General features: G+C 46.4%; 1 pseudogene; it reads right to left on the reverse strand.

The window, feature by feature from the left end:
• Nucleotides 1–1,071: 1,071 nt before the first annotated feature.
• Nucleotides 1,072–2,267, reverse strand: LOC147003799 (small ribosomal subunit protein uS5-like; annotated as a pseudogene).
• Nucleotides 2,268–7,903: the final 5,636 nt, after the last annotated feature.

Below are 7,903 nucleotides of genomic sequence, written 5' to 3' on the forward strand. Positions count from 1 at the left end.
AAAACAAAACAAAAAGAAAAAAGAAAAAGGAAGAAACTGACCCAAACCCCAAACAGAGAATTTCCTGGGAGATGGGGCACTGGACATGTCTGTGGTACCGTGCTGGCTAGTTTTATGTCAACTTGACAAAAACTAAAGTCATCAGAGAGAAGGGAGCCTCAACTGAGACAATGCTTTCTTAGGAGTGGGCTGTAGGCAAGTCTGCAGATCGTTTTCTTAATCAGTAGTTGAAGGGAGAGGGTCCAGCCCATTGTGGCTAGGTCCACTCCTGACCTGATGGTCCTGGGTTTAATAAGAAAGCAAGCTGAGAAAGCCATAGTGAGCAAGCCAGTAAGCAGCACTCCTCCATGGCCTCTGCATCAGCTCCTGCCTCCAGGATCCTTCCCTGTCTTTCTTCTGTGATGAACAGCGGTGTGGAAGCATAAACCAAATGACTCTTTTTCTCCCCAAGTTGCTTTTGGGCATGGTACGTCATCTCAGTGAGAGTAATCCTAACTAAGATGGGGGCTGTCTTGATTGTGTTCATTGATGTTGGAAGGCCTGGCCACTGTGGGTAGACACATTTCCTACTCCTAACCTTACCCTAACCTTAGGGATCCTGAATTGTGTCCGAGTGGAGAATATGAGGTGAGCAGTAGGCAGGGCCTGTGTTGCTCTCTTCCGCTGACTGTAGACACTGTGACCAGCAGCATCAGGCTCCTGTTCCTTGACTTCCTTGCCATGGTTGGCTGTAACCTGTAACTGTGAGCAAGTATAAACTCTTCACTCTTAAGCATTGCTTTTGCAGGGTAACTTATCATAGCAACAGGACAGGAAACCAAGAGAACTCCCAGCTCCCTAAGGTGGGCAGCTAGATAGTATTGCCCTTTGTGGAAATAAGAAACACATAGAAAGACCAGCTCAGGTGTGTGCCTGCTTGTTCTTCTCACTTGAAAAAGTAAAAATAGCAGCAAGAACACATCTACGAGTTACCCAGGTTCCTGGTACCATTTTATTTTTTTATTTTTTTTTCAGCAGACTTAATTCTTTTATTTTTCTTGTACAAATATGTAGTATTTGTAGTAGTACTCCTTATGTAATAGCCACAGCTGGAGCCTGGGTCCTCTGAACAGAGACTCTGGTACGGGTTTTCACAAGATGATCAGTGAATTCCTGATAAGGAGACTTGGTTGTAGTCTCCCCTCCCCCAGCCTGAAACCTGCTTGCTCAGCGGTGGAGCTTCCCGCTTTGCTGTTTGGAGCCATACACATGGTCACCCTGCTACTGGACCCCGAGATCATTTGGCGGGAATCGGGCCCCCTTCCCCTGCTTCATAACTGCGTGCGGAACAGTAAAATTGAGCTTTGATCAGAATCTGCTTGTCTTAGCTGCATTTCTTTCTCTCGTGCTTAGCCCCTCTTCTCTTCCAGGTCTCCAAAATGCCTTTCCAGGCTAGAACCCAGGCTGTGATCTGCTGGCCGGACACAACACTTGGTGAAGACAGTCTCTTTCCAGAGGTCGGGGGTCAGGTAGCTGTAAGTCTTGGAGATGGCATCAAAGGTGGCCTTAGCAAAGTTGCCCAGGGTGACAGTGCAGCCTCTGGCTGAAGTATAGCAGTCATCTATACCGGCCATCATCAGGAGCTTCTTGGGCACAGGAGCAGAGACAATGCCAGTGCCTCTGGGGGCAGGGATGAGTCGCACCAGCACAGAGCCACAGAGGCCTGTCACCTTGCATGGAACAGTGTGGGGCTTGCCAATCTTGTTCCCCCAGTAGCCTCTCCGCACAGGGACGATGGAAAGCTTGGCCAAGATGATGGTCCCTCAGATGGCAGTGGCAACCTCCTTGGAGTACTTAACACCAAGACCAACGTGACCATTGTAGTCCCCAATAGCGACGAAAGTCTTGAAACCTGGTCCGCTGGCCAGGCCGAGTCTGCTTCTGCACTGGCATGATTTTCAGAACCTCATTCTTTAGGGACACACCCAGGAAGAAGTCAATGATCTCATACTCCTTAATGGGCAGGGAGAACAGGTATATCTCCTCCAAGGACTTGATCTTCATGTCCTTAACCAGGTGGCCCAGCTTGGTGACGGGGATCCACTCCTTGTCTTCAGCTTTACCTCCACGAGCCCCGCGGCCTCGACCATGGCCACGGCCTCGGCCACAACCGCGGCCCCTAAGACCGCTGCCGAATCCTCCGCGGAAGCTGCACGCACGGCCTCCTAATCCTGGGCCCCCGGGTCCTCTGGGCCCTCCTGCTGCACCTGCGTCATCCGCCATTTGGTGTTTTCCCAAAGAAGAAGAAGCCCTGGTACCATTTTAAATACACTTATTTTATTACTTGCTCTCTCTAACAACTTTCATTTTATATTAAAAGTTGTGTACAGCACTCGGGAGGCAGAGGCAGGTGGATCTCTGAGTTCGAGGCCAGCCTGGTCTACAGAGTGAGTTCCAGGACAGCCAGGGCGACACAGAGAAACCCTGTCTCGTATTAAAAAAAAAAAAGTTGTGTACTAAACACAAGCTTTTCTGAAACAGTACACACTGTACCCAAGATTCTTCAACCCTAAATACCTGACTAAGCATCTCCAACAGTAGGGAAATTATCTCAACCCAGTACCGACAGCAATGATAGAAATTGAATATTGACATAATCTTTCATCTAATCTACTGTTCTAATACCAGTTTAGGCAACTGACTCCAAATAAGTCCTATATGGTATTTTCCCCTCTTCTAGCACCGCGTCAAGTCTAGGTCAGCTCTTGCTTTTAGGTGTCATGTCTCTTCAGCTCCCTCTATCCTACAAAAACACACTCACATTGAAATATTTGTTAGCTATGCAGTTCAAGCTATGTAGTTAATTCAAAAACTTCTTGTAGCTATATTTAAAGTGTTTTAGAAAGGTGTAATTAATTTTAGAATGTAGTTTTGTTAATTTAACTTCATATCTCAAGCGTATTTCAACATGGGTCAATATGAAAGCTGCTGATGGACTAATTTGCATTTTTGAAGCCTAGTGTGTACATTGCACTTCTGGTGTATCTGTTTTACCAGCTACCTGTTTTACCAGCTACATTCCAGTTGTTTTTGTTGTTTTGGTTTGGTTTCTTTTGTTTGTTTTTGTTTTTGTTTTTTCGAGACAGGGTTTCTCTGTATAGCTCTGGCTGTCCTGGAACTCACTCTGTAGACCAGGCTGGCCTTGAACTCAGAAATCCGCCTGCCTCTGCCTCCCAAGTGCTGGGATTAAAGGCGTGTGCCACCACCACCCGGAATATTCCAGTTGTTTAACAGCCATAAATTGCTACCATTTTGGAGAGTGTCATCGTTTAATTTCTTAGGAAAATAATAATATATCCTTGTTCCTATTTATTTATTTATTCATTATTTATTATTTATTTATAGGTTTTTTTTATTTGTTTGTATGTTTGCAACATGGTCTCTCTACATAGCCTTGGCTGTCTTTGAACTCACCATGTAGTCCAGGTTGGCCTCAAACTCGAATTCCATCCAAGTTCAGCTTGGTGATCCACTGAGTTTATTGGGGTTACATACAGGAGCATGTGTGAATCTCAAGGGGCTACATCACTAAAAAGTTCACTCCAACGTGGGTGGATCCCATGTGTCCTAACTCTAGTCAGCCTTTTTAAATGCTTAAGCATCCACTAGGTACCCCTAGGGCAGGATTTCGTGTAGCTTGGTCCTGGGGCAGGTAGCGGTTAGTGACCAGAATCTGTGGAGCAGATCTCATGCCCGCTCTCCTTTTGTGTGAGGAAGTTAATGGACACTGTCACATAAGCATCTCCTGTGGGTGATTGCAGATGGTCTGATTTCAAGATGGCAGTAGCCATGTCTTGCCTACTAAGTCAGAGTTGCCATATAGGTTTTTCCGATGTTGTTGCTGTTGCTGTTTTGTTTTTTGTTTTTGTTTTTGTTTTGTTTTTTTCATGTTGAGACTTTTGGTCAATGCTACACAGGTCTTTCTTGGGAAGATCTCCAATACATAGAATGTCCACCTGAACCTTGCTGCTAATGTTACGTGTGTGTGTATGTGCACGTGTACAGACACATGTTCATGCGACTTCAAGGGTTCCTTCTGTTATTTGAGGCAGAGTCACTCACTGAACCTAGAGCTCACTGTTTCAACTGAGCTGGCTGCTTAGCAGCCTGGGCTTTACAAGCGAATGTCGCCACACCCAGCTTTTTTATGTAGGTTCTGGGGCAAAAAAAGCTTAGGTCTTCATCCTGATACACCAAGCACTTTACCAGTGTAGCTCTCTCCCACTACTCCTGATGTAGATTTTGTCATTCAAATGGTATCTGACTTCTCTAAAACTATGACTTGTGTAAGAGAATTGAGACTCTTGGGTATAACTAAGCTGGGGTCTGACACCTGATGAATGACAAAGCAAGCCCTTGGGTCCCTTCTCACCACAGCAGCTCTGTCACCTGGACAGTGTGAGTGCCTGCTTGAGCCACAAGCTGCACTAATAATTGTTGCTCATCTTTAGTGATGAAAAGAGGGAGAGTTTGGGGTTTTTTTCCCTCTATGGTTCATACTGGGGAACAGGGCCAGACAGAGACAAGCAAGCTTTCCCTAATACCGGCTACCCCTTCAAAACCGGCGCTCTTCAAATATTTGTTCAATATTGTTCAACCCAACTGGGAAGTTTCCAGAAATTTGAACTACAAATGCACTCACACATTCACAGAGGATAGTTTGCATAGTCCATTGCAGTGTTATTTGTAGGAGCGAAAGGTTAAATCCATTAACGTCCATCTCTAGGGAACTGGTTAAATAAATCACACTATTACCAAGCTTGAATAAATCCATGCCCCCCTCCCGTCCCATGTCTCATTTGCTGGGTCTCAGAAGAGCCTTGGAGTGGCAATGTGGAATGAGGGATCTTGACAATGGCCAGCCTGGGCTATCCCAAATGAGAATGGCTTCTACTACCCCTGCTCATGGGGATCAACAATTACCAAGTTCCAAGTCTCTCCTGGGCTTCACCTCAAAGGAATCCAAAGATTACTGACAAGATGGAGTCAGGAGGTGAACACTGTTGGCTGTACAGTGAACAGATCCCAGCTCTTGGAGAACTACACTCCGCAGACTCAGCCAAAGGTCCTGGCAGGGATCCACAGGGTCTGAGAAGATACAGTCTTTTTGATTCTTTCAGGATGCCTCTGAGGCCCACTTTGACTGCCTCTGGAGTTCATTGAATACCCCCATGGAGGTTATCTTTATCACTTGCAGGCACTCATTAAATGAGAGAATTATTCACTTAATGCCCGTGTATCATCCCACTCTTCTTTTCCGCCTCTTTTCCTTCCTCTCCACCCTTCTAGTTTCCCTCTTACTCCTCGTTTGATACAAGGTTTTACTCTGAAGTCCTGACTAGTCTTGAACTCACCATGTAGCCCTAGCTTGCCCTTAGTGCTTCTGAGTGCTGAGGTTCTAGGCACTCGCCCTCCCTGGAGGGGCCAGTTTCTCTACAAACACTTCTTACTGCACCTTTTCCCACATGTAATGAAATGCGTCAGCCCTCCATGTAGAGTTCATTTCTGCCGTACTTCCTCTATGGGGATGCAATACTACTTTACGCTCCATATTTCAAGTATCTCATCTCTTCCAGGAAGGCTTAGCTTTGTATCAGACAAACCCATGTTTAGATTGCTCTGTTTGCGTCCTAGAAACCAGTCTTTTATTTGATTTACTAATATTACTTCCTGCATATAATATTTAGCTTTTTCTACCCTCTTATGAGCTTTCCCATAACAAGAAATAAAAGAATCATTCATTCTGGACCTGTTAAAAACCACCACTGGTCTGACGAATCTTGCCTGTGCTCACATTACCAGGTTGGAAAATCCTCTCCAGAGTGCCCATTGATCCAGCTCTAACCCCAGGCCTGGACGTGTAGGTGTGTACTCTGCTTGACTGCACGCTGGTATATATCTCATCTTTCCTGTGATTTCCTTTAGATATCAAATTCTGTGGATTTCTCAGTTACTCCCGTGGACATTCCCAGGGTCACAGGAAGGTTTATCCCAAATATTTTTTGAGTAGTTTGCACATATTTTTCTGATCTTTGCACCCACGTTGGTGTCCACACTTGAAGGGATCTTAACCCATAATTCTTCAACTGTGTTCATGCTCAGTAGTTCTTTCCTGGGCAGACATGGAAGGTGCCTGCTCACTCTTTCTTAGATCCCGCAAGGATAATTTCAATTTGCTTTCTGTGAGAATTTACTTCCCTTCTTCCACTGGCCTTTGTGGAATTTTCAAAACTATTTCTGGTACAATTGTGTCTACACTATGACCCTCTTCGCTCTCTTCTCTTTCCCTGTTTTAAGAATGATCAGCCTGGGTTTTTCAGCCGCAGGGATACAGATGGATTTCTCTAGCACAGACATCTCTGTGTGGTGAGGGGTCCCATCCTCTTGAGATCTCACCTCTGATTTTGGGAGATCTACCACACAAGACTTGGTTTTTAAAGCTGTGTTCTTCCTGCTTCCAGGCTCCTAGGTCCCTTCACTTCTTCTGTCCTCTGCATCCCTTGCCACTCTCTAACTAGCCCGCCCTCTTCCACCTAGTCAATGCTTCCTGGTTCCTAAGAGATGGTCCAGAAGATGTTGCTTTGTAGCCTTTCAGTTGCTGGGAGAACTGGAAGGTGGGCCTCATCGCCCACATCAGTGTTACATAATTCCAGCCCCAGCCAAGTAAAATCCCAGCCCTTCTCAGTCTGTATCCATTTCAGGCCTCTGCTGCCTTTCATGTGCAGAGAGAGAGGATGTGACTTCACGCATAAGGCATCTGAATACAGGGGTACCCAGGGCTCCCACCCAGGTGGCTTGGAGTCCCCTCCCTGTGCCCCTCTTTCTAGCTGGGAGGGATGTGAAGGACATCCAGAGGAAGAAAGGGACACTACACTTTGGAGAAAGGGGCAGATGGGAGAGGAAGTGAACTTGACTAGACACTCACTTTATGTAAAACATTTCCCATCCTGGAATCCCATACACAGAGCCACACACATGTGTTCACCCAGACTGGAAGCCCTTCCCCAACCCACACTCATTCCAGCCCCACAGACTCAAACTTTGTGAATCAGACTGAAGTCTTTTTCCGTCTCATTCCCCAAGGCTCTCTCTGGGACAGACGGACATGATTTATCTCAGCCCTGGGGGTGCCTCCGAAAGATGGAGCCAATGGATATGGGAAACTCCATCTTCAGAAATGTAGATGCTCCTGGGATCGCTAGTACGGGACCACTGAGGGACCAGTCTCATTCTCTCACCTGGAAGAAGACCTAATATCCACATGGTGCCTGAGGATCCCCCATGGTACCTACATCCCTGAGGGTCTTTGGGGTTTCCGTTGTTCCATAATTATTCATTCAAAGGTAAGTGCCTCTTAAAAGTCCATTAGGCATGGGAGAAAATGGGGGCAGGGGGCAACAAGGCTTAGAAAGAGCCATCGAAGAAGCAACCCATTCATCCTTGCAGTCATTCCTCATGTTGTGTGGGGTGGTTACCCGCAAGCCAGATCCCAGTGTGTCACAAGGTTGGGTTGATGGCCCCTTCTGTGCTTTTCCTCCAAACCCAGCCAGAAGGCTGTCTTCTAGTCTTCTTTCTGAGCAGATGCTCTCATCCTCTGGGTGTCCCTTGAACGGAGCAACACAGAACTAGATTCTATGATGCGTTTGTGCAGTCACCTAGACAATGATGAGAAGAAAAGAAAGTATAGGGCCAAAGCTGCTGCTGCTCCATCATGTGCTCTCTGCCCTCCCTTGCCCATCCTTGTGCCTCCTTATCTCATCAGAATGAGAATAGGGGCATGCTGGCATTCAGTTTTCTTTAGTATGGCGTCCAATCCCTGGGCTAGTGCCTGGGTTCAAGGTGAGGCTTCCCTGCTCAGTCAAAC

The sequence above is a fragment of the Mus caroli genome, unplaced genomic scaffold, assembly GCF_978045245.1.
Source record: "Mus caroli unplaced genomic scaffold, Mus_caroli_1 scaffold_7, whole genome shotgun sequence".
NCBI lineage: Eukaryota > Metazoa > Chordata > Mammalia > Rodentia > Muridae > Mus > Mus caroli.